This window comes from Magnolia sinica, chromosome 4 (assembly GCF_029962835.1).
Source record: "Magnolia sinica isolate HGM2019 chromosome 4, MsV1, whole genome shotgun sequence".
Lineage (NCBI taxonomy): Eukaryota > Viridiplantae > Streptophyta > Magnoliopsida > Magnoliales > Magnoliaceae > Magnolia > Magnolia sinica.
This window is the reverse complement of record NC_080576.1, coordinates 28,056,632-28,076,551: the sequence shown is the minus strand read 5'-3', so window position 1 is coordinate 28,076,551 and position 19,920 is coordinate 28,056,632. Positions and strand designations below refer to the sequence as shown.

At 40.0% G+C, this 19,920-nt stretch overlaps 1 protein-coding gene across 1 annotated transcript in view; it reads left to right on the top strand.

Annotated features, from left to right (window-relative positions):
- LOC131242887 (uncharacterized) overlaps positions 1-19,920 on the top strand; it is a 31,909-nt gene that overhangs the window by 4,129 nt on the left and 7,860 nt on the right. The gene's annotated exons all lie outside the window — the stretch shown is intronic.

Below are 19,920 nucleotides of genomic sequence, written 5' to 3'. Positions count from 1 at the left end.
CAAACCGTTGTGGCTTTCAAGGCCTCTAGCCATTTTCGGAAACGGCTGATCGTTTCGGATTAAATAATCCGACCGTTCTCAGTCGCCTATAAAGCGTGCAAAGTGGCCAACTAGCATTATTATAGCCACACTATCCTCGCCCACACCGGTGCCCGTGCCTGAGCTCGAGCGAGTGCGTGCGTGCATACACACTGGAACACGCAAGCCGAGCGTTCTAATCTCCAAAAGCTACAAGTAAGAATACTACATACACCTCCACATATAAACCACAATATTCTTCTTTTCATTTTCGATGTGGAACAAAAGCACACATCGCACTATTCAATTTGAAAATTCCAAAAAATATTTTGGCAGTAAAACGAAAATCTCAAAATTTTCGAATTTGATTTTTCAAAAAACCACAAATTTCAACAAATTTTGGAGTAATTTAGCATAACTTCAACATTATTACATCCAGCCTTATTGCATAAGGTTTAAAACCTCGGGTAGGCAAAACAGAACATAGTATCACCTAACCTTATTATGCAAAGTGTAAAATCCCAAATAGGCAAATAAAATAAAAAAAGAAAGGAGAATGTAAGGGGAGAGAAAGATTGCAGAAAAGTAAAGGAGTGATTATATGTTATCAATATTCTTAAAATGTGCGGAGTTAGATGTAGGTTGACTTGAGATATGAGGAAAAAATGTTTTTCTGTAAAAAAGAATGGTCAGATGTCTCCAATTCTAACCAGATACTTTTCTTTTAGCAGCTTCGATGACAGATGTCTCCTGAGTCGAACAGAGTTTTGGCCTAGTTAGAATCTCGGCCAGGCGCCGCACATGCACCCCTCATTCCAAAACCCCAAGAGATCCTTCTCCCTCGTATTTTCTCTCCTACGCCCCCCCTTGTTACCTTTTACCTGCCTACAACTATCCTTTTTAGAGGCTTATTGCTGTGCAGTTTATATAGACAAGGATCGCCTGTAGGTTATAGGCTTGTTTTTGTATGCACTATCAGTCCTAACAATCAGAGAACCAGAAAAGGGAATCCTTGAAGGACCTGTCAGATTTATCCTTTTTCATGCATCAACTGCCATGTAGGGAGGATTTTCAGGCTTTTTGGAACTAGTATGTATAGTTGTGGTTTATTGGGTTTGATGGGCGATCGGATCCAATAATTGTTGTTGATGTCTTAAATCTTTTCTGCAATAGGGTCTGTCAATGCCATTAACTGACCATTTGATGCCATCGAGCACTGTTCGATGCCATCGAATAGCTGCTCGATGCCATCATAAAAATTCAAAATTTCCCATTTTGGTTGCTGGACGCTTTGGGTGTCCTGTTCGATGCCATCAGAAAAATCCAGAACATACATGTTTAGTCACTAGAACGTTTTGGTGTTTAGTTCGATGACATCGAAGGGGTTCGATGCCATCGACAATCTGTTGATGCCATTTAAGTCCCATAGAAGGTGTCATTGGACGATCGCATAGAGTTATGCAGAATTGCGTAAGTGCAGGATTTGTTTCCTATTTCTATTGTGATTCTCTTAAAAGCTATAAATATGGGTGTAATCGGGAATAGGGGTATTCTAAGAGTTTTCTAATGTGTTCATAGGGTTTCAAAGGCTTGTAAGGGGAGATTCGAGGCTTGTTCGAATAGGGCATTATTGGCGCTTTTGTGCCGTGATTTTTTCATAAAAGGGTTTTTCCACATTAAATTCGGAGTCTTTGTGATTGGAATTGGTTGTTGCAATTGGAGTACTTTGCTTGATTCATCTTTGTACGCTTCCGTGTTCCCCCAACAGTAGATGTCTTCGGGAGGTTTCGGGGATCCTGCCAACTTAATATGTTTGGATTTCCCTACTATTGGAGTTCAGAAAATGTAGCTTCATTGAAGATGTGCATCGCTGAATCTTTTAGACAACTTGGTCAATCTACCATTATCTAATTTCAACGAGCTACAGGTCCACCAATCCAAACCATTGATCATTCTTGGGTTAAGTCGAGGACCCTTTCCTGCCAACCCGGTTAGGCTTTTGATGCCCTTAGGATCGACCAGAGGTGATTTTATTGGCATGATGTATATTTCATGTGTCCGAAAGGTCCAAGAGGTTTGATCAAGATCGAATAAGTCAGGCCCTTAATATGTCAATCTGGTCCTTTGGTGGTTTCCATGACTACTCCAGGCAAATTCTTTCCGACTCGTATGGGGTCTGAGTTCTCTTAAAAATGTTTTTATCAAAGATTAGCCAAAGCCAAAGAGTAATTTATTCTCATTTTGGGTGGGTATCTACAAATCCATCTAAAGTAAAGTAGGGCCCACCATTTAAATATTTAATTTTGAGTTGGATATTTATTACGAGGGGTTATGGATAAGGGTGGTCATGGCCTTGTGGCCTAATAGGCCCAATTCAACTTTGGACTAGGCTTGCACCCATTGGGTTGGCTCATGTGCCATACTCGGGCTTAACGTGCGTGGTCTAATTAATTTACCAAGCCAACCTTGGGCTCAAGTCATTTAGTCTAGCCTAGCCTAGATCAACCTTACCTAACCTAACTTCATATATACATTTTTCACCCTATAAATGTCATTTTAATCCTCGATTAAGCAACCCATGCATGTTAAATGTAGATTGTTAATTTTGTGTTTACACATGTCCTGGCGCATCCACGTGGACCAATAAGATGTCGCCACGTGTCGACGCTATGTACTAAATGATGGATGGAATCCTACTCACGTCCCAAGGATATCTTTGTTTCACATTCTTCGGTGGCACATCACCTACCAAAAGCAGAACAACACGGGGTCGTATGCACATCTGCATATAAGATACTACGACAAGTGACATGTAGCCCTAACACAAATGGCTCGTGTGGCCGAAGCAACATGATCAACAAGTCTATAAAGACCCGTTGAGATAGGGATCCTATCGTAATTTGGATATGCTCGATAAGGCCATCTCATATAATCCTACAAAAATGGAAGATCATCCTAGAGATGATAGGTGCTTTCATGGCAATTACGAAGATTAGAGAAGCGGATTCTTCCCAAAAGAGAAGGAAATCGAAGAACGACGTGAGTAATTCGAGTCCAGTGAGACTGATACCATAACATCCATGGATCTCTACAATCATGCTAGCAAGGAGATCTGAAAATGGTTTTGTACCGCAACCTTATGAGATCTTTTTTACTAGGCTGGGAAAATTGAAAGACAGTTTGATACCATAACCCTCAAAAATCCCGTAATTGTCAAGGATCCTAAACTGAATAAGAAACCCAACAAGGGTTTTCCACCTCCCGAGCTATATAGGGAGCACGTGGTGGGGCCCAATGACAAACACAATCTTTCTACACAACGCAATGCTACTAATCTTAGTCTAGTTCCTCCACTTTTACCAAGGCACGCTTAAGTCCATAGTGGTAGGCCCATGTTGGGCTTAGGAGAAAGCGTCAAGCCATGTTGGGTCTGGCCCAAGCCCAAATTGCCACACCTATTTGTGTATTTAAGGGAGAGGGAGAGATGTAAAAGTGGTAAAAAATAAAAATAAATTATTGGGAAATTGAAAAATAATCAATTTATGATTTAAAATATTAATTATGAAAAAACTTTTTCACTTTTTATTATTTAACAAAACGTGGTTTAAAATGTTGTCAGATGCCTTTAATCTGGGCTTGACCGGTTGAGAGTCTGGCTTGACCGGTCGAGTGAGCCGCTCAACCAGTCGAGCACTGCTCGACTCAAAATCCAGCGTGCTATTATTTTTGGTGTCCAGCCTGCTCGACCAGTCAAGGGGGTCCGTCGACCAGTAGAGGCCTCTGCTCAACCAGTCAAGGTTACGCAAATCCTGTGCGGATTGCATAAATTCGAGGCGGTTTCCAGACTTTTCCGGACTAGGTACGTAAGTGGAGTTTCCTAAACTATAAATAGGGGTCCCTAAGGCTATCTAAGGTAGTCTAAAGCTTTCTAAAAGTTTTCCAAGGGTTATAGGGTTATCAAAGGGTGTAGCAAGGGTGAGATTCGAGGTTGTTCGAATCGGGTAAGTCCTCTCTTATAATTTCTATTTCATAGTGGATTTCTGTCGCTTTGTGCCGTGGTTTTTTTTCCCGTAAGGGTTTTCCACGTTAAAACTTTATGTTCTCTTGTGATTGTTTGACATTATTGAATTGTTATCCTGATCTACATCTATGTGATTCTGCAATACAAATCCCCAACAAGTGGTATTAGAGCAATCATTGTGGCACAAATCTGAATCTGCAGGATTAGTAATAATGGAAAACGGCAAGTTTGATATTGAGAAGTACTCAGGCAAAAATAATTTTGAGTCATTGAAGGTTAAGATGATTGACTTGTTAACCAAGCAAGGCAAGATTAAGGCTCTTGAGGAGTGGAGATCTACCATGAAAGATGATGAATGGGAAAACCTTAATAGTAATGTTTTAGCCTTTATTCGTTTGTGTCTCACGGATGAGGTTCTCAATAATGTTTTGAGGGAGAAAACTGCGGCTGGTTTGTGGGCGAAGTTAGAGAACATCTATGCAAAGAAGTCCTCTAAAAATCGCCTACACTTGAAGCTATAGTGTTATACCTTCAAGATGGCAGATGGTGGAGATCTAGAAGCTCATATCAGCAACTTTAATAAATTGGTGTGTAAATTACTGGATATAGAGGAAGTGGTCAAAGATGAGGAACAAACATGTATATTGTTGAATTCTCTTCCTGCATCATATAAGTCTTCCAGGGACACGATGTGCACCACAAATAAAACCATAAGTGTTGACACCGTTATCTCAATCCTTCAAGGGAAGGCTATGAGAAAGCTAAACGGTGACATGGGGGTAGCTTTCGATGCACTGATTACGATGGGCAGAGATTTTGAGCGAGGTACAGGATCCTCAAGACCTAGATCCAAATCTAAGGGCAAGGGCAAAAGAAAATTAAAGTGTTGAAATTGTGGGTTGTCTAGACACATGAAAAAGGATTGTAAAAATCCTAAAGCGAAGAAAGAAAATTCAGCGGATTCTTCCAAGGAGGCCAATGTTGTCACATCTGATAAAGAGACAAGTGGTGGTGAAGTTCTGTCTGTGTCCATGATCGGACATTTTCACGACAATCATGCAGATGAGTGGATCCTAGACACAGGAGCATCATATCACATGACTCATCGAAGTTGGTTCGCCATTTACAAGGAATGCGATGGTGGACAAGTTTTTATGGACAATGACAATGCCTGTACTGTTGTGGCTATTGGTATGGTGAGCATCAAGATGTTTGATGGGATGGAGCGTACCTTGGCTGACGTCAAGCACGTTCTTGATATGAAGAAAAGTCCGATTTCTCTCGGTGCACTCGAGACTATCGGGTGCAAGTTCACCGGTATTGATGGTGTCCTTAAAGTTTCAAAAGGGGCACTTGTGGTTATGAGCGCGTAGAGTCACGGAAACCTTTACAGGTTGATTGGGAGTACTTCGGTAGGTGGAGCGGCAGTAGCATTACAAACTCCACATCTTTAAGTATGTGGTATGCTCGTCTGGGCCACATGAGCGAGTGAGGCATGAAGGTACTTTCTGATCGATGTTTGATTCCAGCTTTTAAAAATTCTGATTTAGATATATGCGAGCATTGTATATATGGTAAACAATCTAGACTATCTTTTAAATCTAGAAAACATGTTTGTAAATGAGTGCTTGATTTTGTGCACTCTGACGTATGGAGGCCATCGCCAGAAGTTTCCATTGGGGGGTAATTATGGTTTGTTTCATTCATTGACGACTACTTCAGGAAAGTTTGGGTTTACTTCATGAAACGTAAATCCGAAGTTTTCACCATATTCAAGTAATGGAAGGCAATGGTGGAAAAACAGTGAGGGTGAAAAATAAAGGTTTTAAGGACTGACAATGGTAGAGAATTTACTTCCATTGAGTTTAATGATTATTGCAATGATAAAAGATCAGCAGGCACAACACAATGCGCCACACGCCTGAGCAAAAAGGTGTGGCTGAGCGAATGAATCAGACTTTCCTGGAGAGGGTCAGATGCATGTTAAGTAATGCTGCGTTGGGTAAGGACTTATGAACTAACGCCATTAACATGGCTTGTTATTTGGTGAACCGGTCTCCTTCAACTGCAATTGAATGTAAAATCCCAGAGGAAGTATAGAGTGGTCAGAAAATCGACTACTCAGATCTACGCATATTTGGTTGTGAGGCTTACTCTCATGTACAGTCAGTTGAGAGAGATAAGCTATACCATAAAGCTAAAAAGTATATTTTTGTTGGCTATGCCATTGGTGTGAAAGGTTATAGGTTATTCGACAAGGTCACACACAAGATCATCACTAGCCGTGACATCAGATTCAATAAAAGCTCCCTATTTCGCAAGAATGATCAAAAGGAGCAAGAGGAACCAGAAAGGGTGATCGTAGACATCCATATTGACACAGATAATACTCAGGCAGAGACAGATGTGAAGACAGAGGTACACGATCAGGTAGAGCAGCTACCTGTGAGAAGAAATCCACCACGTGATCGCAGGTTACCGGCAAGATATAAGGACGACTCTAATATTGCATATGCCCTCATTACAGATGAGGGGGATCCGTCTACTATTCAGGAGGCTCTTGATGAGCCTGATGCAGAAAAGTGGAAGGCGGCTATGAACGATGAGATGGACTCGTTGCACAAAAATCACACATGGGAGCTGGTGGAGCTTCGTGTGGGACAAAAAGCGATTGGATGCAAGTGGTTATTCAAAAGAAAACAAGATAGATATAAAGCAAGGTTGGTAGCGAAGGATTATGATTAGAGAGAAGGAATCGACTTCACAGAGATATTCGAGCCAGTGGTTAAGCAGGTATCTATCAGATTCATGTTGGCGTTGGTTGCCCAATACGATCTCGAGTTGGAATAGATGGATGTGAAGATTGCATTCCTACACGGGGAATTGCAAGAGCAGATCTACATGAAGCAACCAGAGGGCTACAAAGTTAAAGGGGCAGAGAAAAAGGTTTGCAGGTTAATGAGGTCGTTGTACGGCCTGAAACAGTCGCCTAGGCAGTGGTATAAAAAATTTGATTCTTTCATGGTGAGTCAAAAATTTACTCAGAGTGAATACGATCACTGTGTCTATTACAAGACACTGAGTGATGGAAAATTTATCATCCTAGTACTGTATGTTGATGATATGTTGATCGCCTATTATGATATGTCTGAAATCAACGTACTGAAGACTCAGTTATCAGGGACATTCGAGATGAAAGATCTAGGGGCTGCAAAGAGGGTTCTCGGCATAAATATTCATAGAGACAGGAAAAAGAGTAGACTTTGGTTATTACAGGCAGAATACCTTGAAAAAGTGTTGATCAAGTATGGGATAGATCAGGCAAAGCCGGTGAGCGTTCCCCACGCGGCTCACTTCAAGCTTTGCTCAGAACAATGTCCTAAATCTAATGAGAAAAAACAGGTTATGTCTCATGTGCCCTATTCGAATGCAGTTGGCAGTTTAATGTATGTCATGGTTTGTACGAGACCGGATATTTCACAGGTTGTTGGTGTTGTGAGCAGATACATGCCAAACCCCGGTAAGCAACATTAGGAAGCGGTGAAATGACTACTTCGATACATTCGAGGTACGAAAGACTACGTCTTAACTTTTGAAAAGACAGGGACAAAGTTGGTAGGGTATGTAGATTCTGACTACACAGGCAGTATATATTCCAGGAAGTCTACTTCAGGATACTCGTTTGTACTAGTGGGTGGAGCAATTAGTTGGATGTCGAAGCTTCAGTCCGTGATGGCTCTTTCCACAACCGAAGCAGAATATATAGCAGTGACGAAAGCGTTTAAAGAAGGTGTTTGGCTCAGAAGCATGATAAATCAGTTGGGACTTCAACAGGAAGCCATGCCGGTTAACTGTGATAACGAGAGCCCTATCAATTTGGCTAAAAATTCTGTTTATCAGTCACGTACTAAACACATTAATGTTCGTCACCACTTTATCCGACAGGTGATTGAGGAGGGATGCGTTACACTGGAAAAGATTCACACCAGCATGAATCCAGCAGATATGCTCACCAAAGTCGTTCCTACAGAGAAGTTCAAATTCTGTGCAACTTCTCTGGACTTGACGATGGCGTAAAAGAAGGACGGAGTGTGCACGAGAAGCGTTAATTGAAGTTATGATGCGATACAGAGATAAGAGAAGAGGTCAAGGAGCTACACAGTTGAAGATTGAAGGATGATGGAGATTTTTGTCAGATGCCTTTAATCTGGGCTTGACCAGTCGAAAGTCTGGCTCGATCGGTCGAGTGAGCCGCTCGACTCAAAGTTCAGCGTGCTATTATTTTTAGTGTCCGGGCTGCTCGACCAGTCGAGGCCTTGGCTCGACCAGTCGAGGTTACGCAGATCCTGCGCGGACTGCATAAATTTGAGGCAGTTTCCGGACTTTTCCGGACTCGGTGCGTAAGTGGAGTTTCCTAAACTATAAATAGGGGTCCCTAAGGCTATTCTAAAGTAGTCTAAAGCTTTTTAAAAGTTTTCAAAGGGTTCCTCAAGGGTTCTAGGTATCAAAGGGTTAGCAAAGGTGAGATTCGAGGTTGTTCGAATCGATTAAGTCCTCTCTCTTGTAATTTCTATTTTAATAGTGGATTTCTGTTGCTTTATGCCGTGGTTTTTTTTCCGTAAGGTTTTTCTACGTTAAAACTTTGTGTTCTCTTGTGATTGCTTGACGTTATTGGATTGTTATCTTAGATCTAGATCTGTGTGATTCCGTAGTACAAATCTCCAACATAAAAAGGTTAATCAATTTTTAATTTTTAACTTAACTAGTTATTGACAGTATTCAAAATATTGATATCACGTTATGTATCGCATCCTTGGGATACAGATATGTATCAGTTATCACATGGGATATATCGTTTGTATCGAGTAATTTATTGCACTTTTTAGAAAACATGGGAAAACATTGGAAAAATAGTTAATTTTTCAATAAAACTTTATGGATTGTTTAAAAATACCTTAATACATACTTTTAAATTATAGCATCTCAAAAAAGAAGTGCACGTGATAGGTTTCCTTTGTATAGGATCCTACGTTATACGTCGTCTGACTAAAGTAACGCAACTATATTCAAATTGAATGCATAACATTTATAGTATATATGATCATTTCATAAAATAAACACAAATACTTCAAAATTAGTTTCAATTGATAACTGGTTGAAGGGAAAATTTTAAAAAAATAATTTTTTTAAATAATTTTTAATTAAAAATTAATTTTTATTTTTTAAAAATTGACAAGGACTTACAAATCAGTAGATCAACCCTCATACATGATTTTTCATGTTTGGAGTGTGACATTGTAAGCATTTTGGGAGAAATTGGGGAAATTTCAAAAATTCCCCAACTTTCCCTAAATTGAACCACCTACACTCAAAATTTTAAATTAGAGTGTGCATGATGATCATTTCATCAAATACTCTTAAATACTTTGAAATTAGTCTAATTAACAGCTGGTTGAAGGAAATTTTTAGAAAAAAATGGAAAACATGAAAAACCTATAGATATCAAAATGAAAGCTCCAACTCCATGATTTTTCATGCAAAACATGAAGAACCAATATATTTATAACCATTTGACACTGATTTAATATAATTTTTAAAAAGAAAAAGGGATTGAAAATTGAATATGCTCATCGGATAGAACATGTTGGATATATCGGCACTACCTGTGCATTTCCTCTCGCACGAGTAAAATATAAGATATATCATGGGATATATTGGCCGATATCATCGATATTTAAAACAATGGTTATCGGTGTATCTAAACTTGCCCGTGTTAAATAGTTTCTAAAGATTATTTACTGTTAGTCTACTACACCGAAGCAACATAAAACATGGTGTAATGATCACAGAAGTGGATTATGTGTGCCTGTACAATAATATGTCCAAGTAGGGGAACTGTGGGGTCCATCGTGATATATGGGTTTTATCCCCATGGTCCTTTCATTTTTAAAGGTCATTTTAAGATAAGAGCCCAAAACTAAGGCAGATCCAAGGCTCGACCAGACCACACCACAAGTAGTAGTGACAATAACACCCACAATTGAAACCTTCTTAGTGGCCACTATGATGTTTATTCTCCATCTAAATGGTTCATAAGCTTATATAGACTTAGGATGAAGAGAAAACAAAAATATCATATTGATCCAAAACTTATGCGGCTACCAAGAAGATTTTAGCGGTGGACGTTCAATCCCCGGTGTATTCCTTTGGAATTTGGATTTGCCTCATTTTTACTTTTATACTCTAAAATGATATGGAAAACTAGGTGGACATCATGGATAAAACCGATACATCAAGGTGGGCTCCTGAAGACACCCCAACCAGGGTGAAGCCTACCATAGTCTACTCATCAGCCGATGGTCACCTGGCACCGCAAATCTCCGCATCACGATATAAAAAATTCGTCAAGTGAACGTCAGCTCTACTCGTCAGCTGATGGACACCTCGCACCGCAAATCTCCGCATCAGGATTTTTGATAAATTTATGATAGATCATGCATGTAAAAAATTTCTGATAGGTGTTAGGATTTCATAGGGCCTACTATAATGCATTCATCCACACCATCCATTAGTTTTTCTATCTCATTTTAAGGTTTGAGCCCAGAATTAATGGCATCCAAAGCTTAAGTGGACAACACCCTAGGAAACAGTGGGGATAATAAGGTCCATAGTTGAAGCCTTCTTAGGGCTCCGAATGATATTTATTTGCTATTCAACTTATTTAGAAGGGATGACAAAAATATCAACTTAATGTAAAAAATTTATCCCCAAAAAGTTTTCAATAGCAAGCGTTTAATTCCTATTGTTTCACATGGTATGATGCGAGATATTAGGCTCATGCCTTAAAAATGAAGTGGCACGAAAAAGATGGACCGCTTGGATGAAACAGATACATCGCCATGCCCCCATAGATTCCCGACACCACGTCGCTATGCGATGCCGCGTCACCACGCAATTGGGTTGGGCGCCGAACCATGCAAACCGTTCAACCACAAGTCTATGATTGGTGGGCCACCTGGTGTATGCTCGAAGCCCATACGCAAGGCGATGAGATGGGCTTAGAAAATGACAGGCAACTCCACAACTCTGTTGTATTTTGTTTTAAAATAGCATTAAAATTTGAATTTTCAAATTTTCGGTAATTTCCCTCCAATTTTGAAAAGTTGTAGTATTTTTGTGTTGTGGGTTTTGTCCCATATCGGATTTGAAAAGGTAAACTATCTTGTATATAAGATAGTATTTTTGCTTAGGGCTTGAGCCCCTTTCAGGGGGCATGTGAATTTGGTCTTGTGGGGGGGCTATGCCAATAGCTCTAATCTATGCCATTGACCACACACACACGAGCGCGCCGAGCCGAGCCGAGCCGTGCCGTGCCGAGCCGAGCCGAGTCCGAGTCCGAGTCCGTGTCCGTGTCCGCGTGCGCGTGCGCGACGCGACGCGACGCGACGGGCTGGGCTGGGCGTGGGTGCGGGTGCGGGTGCGGTGTGTGTATACACGCGTGGGTGTGTGTATGGGTACTCGCAGGACTGTATGTGCGGGAGTGTACTCGCACTTGCGCCTTTTCGTTTTAAACCAGAGAGATGTGTCCCTTCCGGTTGGTCGCACCTGTTGGGTTTAAACCCAACGGACCTAACCTTTTGTAAAGGGTGCTTATGCACCACTTCGAAGTCTATATAAAGACTACCGATTCCACTTTTAATATACGAAAAAAATTCTTCTCTTATAAAACGCTCTCTGATATTCGGTTTTAAGCAATTTTCTACTGAGTTCATCGCTGAGTCAACTCAGCACTTTCGGATTAAACTGCAAGTGGTTCGAGCCCGTGTACAGTGAGTGCACCGCTGGGACCGGGTCATAGTCGTTGTATCCTGGAGGTCGATTGCTCTGGGAACTTGTTGCACTTGGGACGCTGTCCAAGAGGAGCAAATTCGATTTCAAGCCGAGTGACTCAGTCACGCCTCGACTCATTCAATAAGTTCTTCTTTCTCAAAATTTATTTTCCTTTTTTGGTTCTCGATTTTTAATAGTCTATTTAATTCAACTAAATATTCCAACAATCTTGAAATCGAATTTGTTGAATTACATAGACTATGGTTATAGTAACAGTAAATGCTTCTACTGAATTAGCCAAAATCGAACCGTTCGCTGGACAATCATTTAAACGGTGGAAACAGAAACTGATGTTCGCTCTGACCACCCTGAAAGTTTCATACATTTTATCTGAATCATTTACTATAGATCCAGCAAATCAAACTGAAGTAACAGATGAAAATAATTGTAAAAATTATATTCTAAACTCTTTATCCAACGAACTATATGACGTGTATGCTTCTTACGTGTCTGCCAAAGACATATGGACTGCTTTGGAAAAGAAATACATATTAGAAGATGCAGGCGCTAAGAAACATGCAATTGCCAATTTCCTTCATTATGAAATGACAGACGATATACATGTCACAAATCAGATTCATGATTTTCAAAGTCTAGTTCATGAACTATCAACAGAAGGAATTAAGTTGGATGAAGTGTTTCTGTCAGGAGCACTAATAGAAAAGTTACCGCCCTTCTGGAAAGAATATAAGAATAGAATGAAACATAAAAAGAACGGTATTTCTTTGGAAACCACTATCGTACACATACGAATAGAGGAGGCCAATAGAATCAGAGACCAAAAAGAAAATAAAAATGAGATAGATTCAAAGGCGAATCTTGTGGAATCAAGTCGGGCAAATAATAAGAAAAAGGGCAACTGCCATAACTGTGGCAAACCTGGACATTATGCAAATGAATGCAGGCTCAAAAAGAAGAATGCAAACAATCAATTCAAGAAAAAGGGAAACTGTCACAACTGTGGAAAGCCTGGGCATCATGTCAAAACCTGCAGGCTTAAGAAAAACAAAGATAAGCCGCAAGCTAATCTTACAGAAACAGGCAATGAGTCTGACTTGATAGTAGCTGTGGTGTCAGAAGTCTTCCTTGTAAACAACTTGGAGTGGGTACTAGACACTGGTGCAACTAGGCACGTGTGCAAGGATCGTAGTATGTTTACCTCCTACCAAGTATCAGGAGATGATGAACAGGTGTTCATGGGTAATGCTAGAACGTCTCCAGTTGTAGGGAAAGGGAAAGTACTTCTGAAACTCACTTCTGGAAAGACTCTAATGTTGAATGATGTCCTACATGTGCCCGACATTAGAAGAAACTTGGTCTCTGGTTCACTCCTCAATAAGGCTGGTGTTAAGTTAGTATTTGATTCAGATAAGCTTGTAATGACTAAGAATGGAACTTTTGTTGGTAAGGGGTACTGTAGCGATGGTTTATTCATTATAAATGTATCCAATGATAATAATAAGAAGACATTCAGTTCTGTTTATATCGTTGAACCTTGTTATCTATGGCATAGTAGATTAGGTCATGTGAATATAACATCTTTAAAGAAAATGAAAAGATTAGGTTTATTACCTAATATATCTAATGAAGAATTTGATAAATGTGAAACATGTGTCGAATCAAAATTCATTAGAAAACCCTTTAAACAAATAGAAAGATCATCTGTTCTATTAGAGTTAATACACAGTGACTTAGGTGATTTTAGAAATCACATGTCTAGAGGTGGAAAAAGATATTACATAACTTTTGTAGATGATTACTCTAGGTTTGCTAGAGTCTATCTGTTAAGGAACAAAGATGAAGCTTTAAATGCTTTTTCTAAATACAAAATTGAAGTTGAAAATCAGTTAAATATAAAAATTAAAAGACTTAGAACAGATAGAGGAGGTGAATATGAATCTTCTCAATTTAGAGAATTATGTGAAAAGAATGGAATAGTTCACGAAACTACAGCTCCTTATACACCAGAACAGAATGGAATAGCAGAACGTAAGAATAGAACTCTAAAAGAGATGATGAATGCTATGTTAAATAGTTCAGGCTTACCCTCAAATATGTGGGGAGAAGCAATTCTATCTGCTTGTTATATTCTAAATAGGATTCCTTCTAAATCTTTTGAACAAACACCATATGAACTATGGAAGAATCATGTTCCTAGTTACAAATATATTAAAGTGTGGGGGTGTCTTGCTAAAGTAAGATTACCTGAAAGTAAGAAAAGAAAGTTAGGTCCTAAAACGACCGACTGTGTATTTATAAGTTACGCACAAAATAGTGCGGCCTATAGGTTTTTAGTTTTAAAAACTAAGGATAATATTCTAGATCCTAATACAATTATAGAAGCTAGGGATGCAGAGTTCTTTGAGAACGTATTCCCTATGAAATCTAAATCTATAAGAATAGAAGAAGTCAATGAATCAGATATTACATCTACTAGTAAAAATGCATACGAGAAAGTAGTAGAAGAAATACAACCAAGAAAAAGTACTAGGGTTAGAAGAGAAACTAACCTAGGAGATGGTTTTTTCACTTTCTTAGTAGAAGATGATCCTACAACCTATATAGAAGCAATTAACTCTCCAGATGCAACCTTTTGGAAGGAAGCAATAAATGATGAGTTAGAATCTATTATATCTAATAACACTTGGGAAATTGTAGACCTACCACCTGGAAATAAACCAATAGGTTGTAAATGGGTGTTTAGAAAGAAACTAAAACCAGATGGGACTATTGATAAGTTTAAGGCTAGGTTGGTAGCGAAAGGCTTTAAACAAAAAGAAGGAATAGATTACTTTGATACATACTCTCCTGTAACTAGAATTACAACTATCGGGGTCTTAATAGCGATAGCTTCCATATATAAACTAGAATTACAACTATCGGGGTCTTAATAGCGATAGCTTCCATATATAAACTGGTCGTACACCAGATGGACGTTAAGACAGCTTTTCTAAATGGAAACTTAGAAGAAGAAATATATATGAAACAACCTGAGGGTTATAAGATATCAGGAAAAGAAAATAAAGTATGTAGACTAATTAAATCTTTATATGGTTTAAAACAGGCTCCTAAACAATGGCATGAAAAATTTGATGGTGTTTTAAAATCAAATGGTTATCATATAAATGATGTAGATAGATGTGTATATAGTAAAATTTCTGGAAATGAATATGTTATTATATGCCTTTATGTTGATGACATGCTTATTTTTGGAACTAATATTAAATTAGTTAATACAACTAAGAAATTCTTGTCATCTAAGTTTGACATGAAAGACTTAGGAGAGGCTAGTGTAATCTTGGGTATTGAAGTAATCAGAAAAAATGGTGTTATTATATTATCTCAATCTCATTACATTGAGAAGATATTGAGAAAGTTTAAGCATTTTGACTGTTTACCTGTCAATACTCCTTATGATTATAGTGTGACTCTCATGAAGAATACAGAAAATAGTGTGTCTCAATTGGAGTATTCCAGAATAATTGGTAGCCTTATGTATCTAACAAACTGCACTAGACCAGACATAGCTTTTGCAGTAGGAAGGCTAAGTAGATATACACATAACCCTGGAAAAGAGCATTGGAATGCTTTGTCTAGGATTTTGAGATACCTAAAAGGCAGTATAGCCTATGGTTTACATTATAATGGTTTTCCTGTTGTATTAGAAGGATACAGTGATGCTAACTGGATTAGTGATTCAGATGAGACAAAATCCACGAGTGGATATGTCTTCACTTTAGGTGGAGGAGCAGTCTCTTGGAAGTCTACCAAGCAGACATGTATCGCTCGGTCTACTATGGAATCCGAGTTTATTGCCTTAGAAAAGGCTGGATCAGAAGCCGAGTGGCTTAGAAATCTCTTAGCTGATATACCATTGTGGCCAAAGCCTGTATCGGCCGTATCTATTCATTGTGACTGTCAAGCAGCTATAGCGAAAGCAAAGAGTAAAATATATAATGGAAAGAGCAGGCATATTAGACTCAGACACAACATAGTGAAACATATGTTGCGTGATGAAGTCATATCTATTGACTTTGTGAGGTCAGAAAAGAATCTAGCAGATCCTCTAACTAAAGGACTATCTAAAAGGTTAGTCAATGATACATCGAAGGGAATGGGGCTGAGCCTAATATATGAGCTGCTAGTGTCGGCAACCCAACCTATACAAGTGGAGATCCCATGAGATATGTTCAATGGGTAAACAACAAGACACAAGGTAGACGATTGCACTGAGTTGTATGAGCCCCTTCTATGGTGTACAGTGCGAGCAGCAACGCAGAAGGATGAGTTGTTAGAACTCTTAATGAATCCATAGCCATATATTTGGTGGTGTATACAGTTGCTGCATACACTTGATGGAATTCACCTATATGGGTGTGGAGGTGGAGGCCGCTTCCTATGAGAATCTAGGTGAATTCTCTAGAGCACTCATGAAATCCAGGTAATGGTGTATGACCGAAACGCACCGAACCGCAGAATCACTTGCAGAGGAAGAGTTGTGTGAGTGGCATGTACTTGCGATCTACATTAAAAGGATTCAGGTTCAAGACTATAGTGTCACCTGATTCCTGTAGACCTGTCTTGCTTACTCTAATGTCGGTTCAAGTCTATGGTGACATCGGCACCATTGCACAACTATTACGCTTTAATCCGAAAAGGTTTATTTTAAAACATGTGGGGGATTGTTGTATTTTGTTTTAAAATAGCATTAAAATTTGAATTTTCAAATTTTCGGTAATTTTCCTCCAATTTTGAAAAGTTGTAGTATTTTTGTGTTGTGGGTTTTGTCCCATATCGGATTTGAAAAGGTAAACTATCTTGTATATAAGATAGTATTTTTGCTTAGGGCTTGAGCCCCTTTCAGGGGGCATGTGAATTTGGTCCTGTGGGGGGGCTATGCCAATAGCTCTAATCTATGCCATTGACCACACACGCGCGCGCGCGCCGAGCCGAGCCGTGCCGTGCCGAGCCGAGCCGAGTCCGAGTCCGTGTGCGCGTGCGCGTGCGTGACGCGACGCGACGGGACGGGCTGGGCTGGGCTTGGGCGCGGGTGCGGGTGCGGGTGCGGTGTGTGTATACACGCGTGGGTGTGTGTATGGGTACTCGCAGGACTGTATGTGCGGGAGTGTACTCGCACTTGCGCCTTTTCGTTTTAAACCAGAGAGATGCGTCCCTTCCGGTTGGTCGCACCTGTTGGGTTTAAACCCAACGGACCTAACCTTTTGTAAAGGGTGCTTATGCACCACTTCGAAGTCTATATAAAGACTACCGATTCCACTTTTAATATACGAAAAAAATTCTTCTCTTATAAAACGCTCTCTGATATTCGGTTTTAAGCAATTTTCTACTGAGTTCATCGCTGAGTCAACTCAGCACTTTCGGATTAAACTGCAAGTGGTTCGAGCCCGTGTACAGTGAGTGCACCGCTGGGACCGGGTCATAGTCGTTGTATCCTGGAGGTCGATTGCTCTGGGAACTTGTTGCACTTGGGACGCTGTCCAAGAGGAGCAAATTCGATTTCAAGCCGAGTGACTCAGTCACGCCTCGACTCATTCAATAAGTTCTTCTTTCTCAAAATTTATTTTCCTTTTTTGGTTCTCGATTTTTAATAGTCTATTTAATTCAACTAAATATTCCAACAAACTCTTCTGACGGTGGTCCACCAGAGACCACCGTACACGTTGCCGCGTGTAATCAGTGACCTACTGGGAAGCGCGTTCCCTTCTCCAATCGGAAGGGGATTGGGTACTACCTCCGTCCCGACCACGTGATGGATAGGTTTTATTCACACAGTCCATCCATTTTCCATGTCATTTTAGGGAATATGCCCCAAAATAATAATATTTAAAGCTCACATGAGCCATATATCAGAGATTAAAGGCCTACAGCTGAAAACTTTTTGAGAGGTCACGGGAGTTTTAGATAAAGCTAATATTTGTATTTTCCCTTCATTCATATCCATGTGACCCTATGGACAAGTTGGATGACAAATAAATAACAAATATCATGGTGGGCCTAGAAGGTTTAAATGGCAGTTGTCATTATCACTCCTATTTCTTGTTGTGTGGCCCACTTGAACTTTGGATCCAATCATTTTTTGTCTTAAATCCTAAAATGATATGAAAAATGGATGGACGGTGTGGATAAAACCTATACATCATGGTGGGTTCCCTTGCACCTCCTTCGGACAAAGATTTCCTTGGAAAGCCTTTCTCAAAAAGTGCTTGCCTTGGAATGCTAGGCTGGAGCCACCATAATATTTCTAAAAAATCCAACTCACTCTTTTATGTTTTTTCATGTCATTTCAGGACATGAGATAAAAAATAAAGTGGATCCAAAACTTAAGTATAATAGAGATGCAGTGACCACCATTTAAAGATTTATATGGCTACAAAAGTCTCGTATTAGGCTAACTTTTTTATGTTTTCACTTCGTCAAGTGGAAAAACATTATAAACAGTTTAAATATCATATAAACATCAAAGTAAAGTCGTGGAAAGTTTTAGCGGTAGTAAACTCTTTCTTTAATTTCCCCTCTTGCATAACGGCCTTAAATTTTGGATTCACATCATTTTTAATGTTTCAATATAATATGAAAAAAAAAAGAATAAATAGAGTAGATTTTTCTCACATTCCACCGCTCCTAAGGGCATTTGGGGCATGGGTTAAAGTGGGATTTGGTGGAAGTGGGTTTCAAGATCCCATCGATCATTGCAAGGTGTGTTTGGGAGTCACACATGTGAAGCCCTTCCATCAATGCCGAGCAAGAGTTTCCGCCACCATTCTCTGGATTTCGTGTAGCTAGTGATTAGTGCTATGTGAACCCCACCATGATATTTGTGTTTTATCCATGCCGTCCATCTATTTTGAAATATAATTTTTGGGCTTCATCCTAAAAATGAGGTAGATATAAATCTAAGGTGGACCATACCATGGGAAAACAGTAGTGATTGAATTACACCATTAAAAACCTCATAGGAATAACTGTGTGGTCCACTTGAGATTTGGATCAAACTTATTTTTGGGCTTGTACCATGAAATGACATGGAAGAATAAGTGGACGGCATAGATGAAACACATACATTATGGGGGGGCCTACAAAGCACCGACAATATTAGCAAGATGAGATGCCAATCCATTTCCCAAACATGGAGTGGGATGGCCTCAATCCACGGGATTACGAGACAATCCCTGACACAATGTAATCATTACTGTTATAGGAAGATCCGAGTTCCCGAAGATTCAAGGGCCGACATCATACTAATTTGATCGAATGTGAACTTCTGATGTAATACACAAAGATTCACTCAGAGTCATAGCAGCACCCCTACCTCGAGGTGTCAAGTCCCTCATCAATACAGGCTAGTGCTCGGTTTGGACTAGAGACATGAACGAAAGAAAGCATCAGGTAAGGCTCAGGCACAACCCTAAGTTTGCCAAGCCGATCTACCGTCCTCGTCCTCATCCTCATCTTCATCCCAAGGAGGTTAGCCGAGCCGAGGTCTCATGCCCATCCTCATCTTCATCCGAAGGAGGTTAGCCGAGCCGAGGTCTTGTCTTCGTCCTAGCCGAGTCGAGGTCTCGTCCTTGTCTTCATCTTCACCCGAAGGAATTTGGCTGAGCTGAGGCCTCGTCCTTGTCCTCATCTTCATCTTCGTCCGAAGAAGGTGCCCCAGGCTCAGCCCGAGGTGGAATGAGGGTGTATCTTGCGTCAAACTAGGAAACTACCTTAAGAAGAAGTAACCGACTGTCTTGCCCGCAGATACGCACAATATGTTACATGATCTCCGAATTACGAGCAATATCTCCACGATCATAGAGTCCCGCTGATTGAGCGAATCGTGCCGAAATTAATGGACCCAGACCGTCTAACAATCAAGTATAAATACGATGAAACCTCACTGCTATAAGGGGCAACATCTTGCACTCTCCTTCTACCTTTCAACTTAGACCCGGATTCCCTTAACTTGACTTAGGCATCGGAGGGTCTCC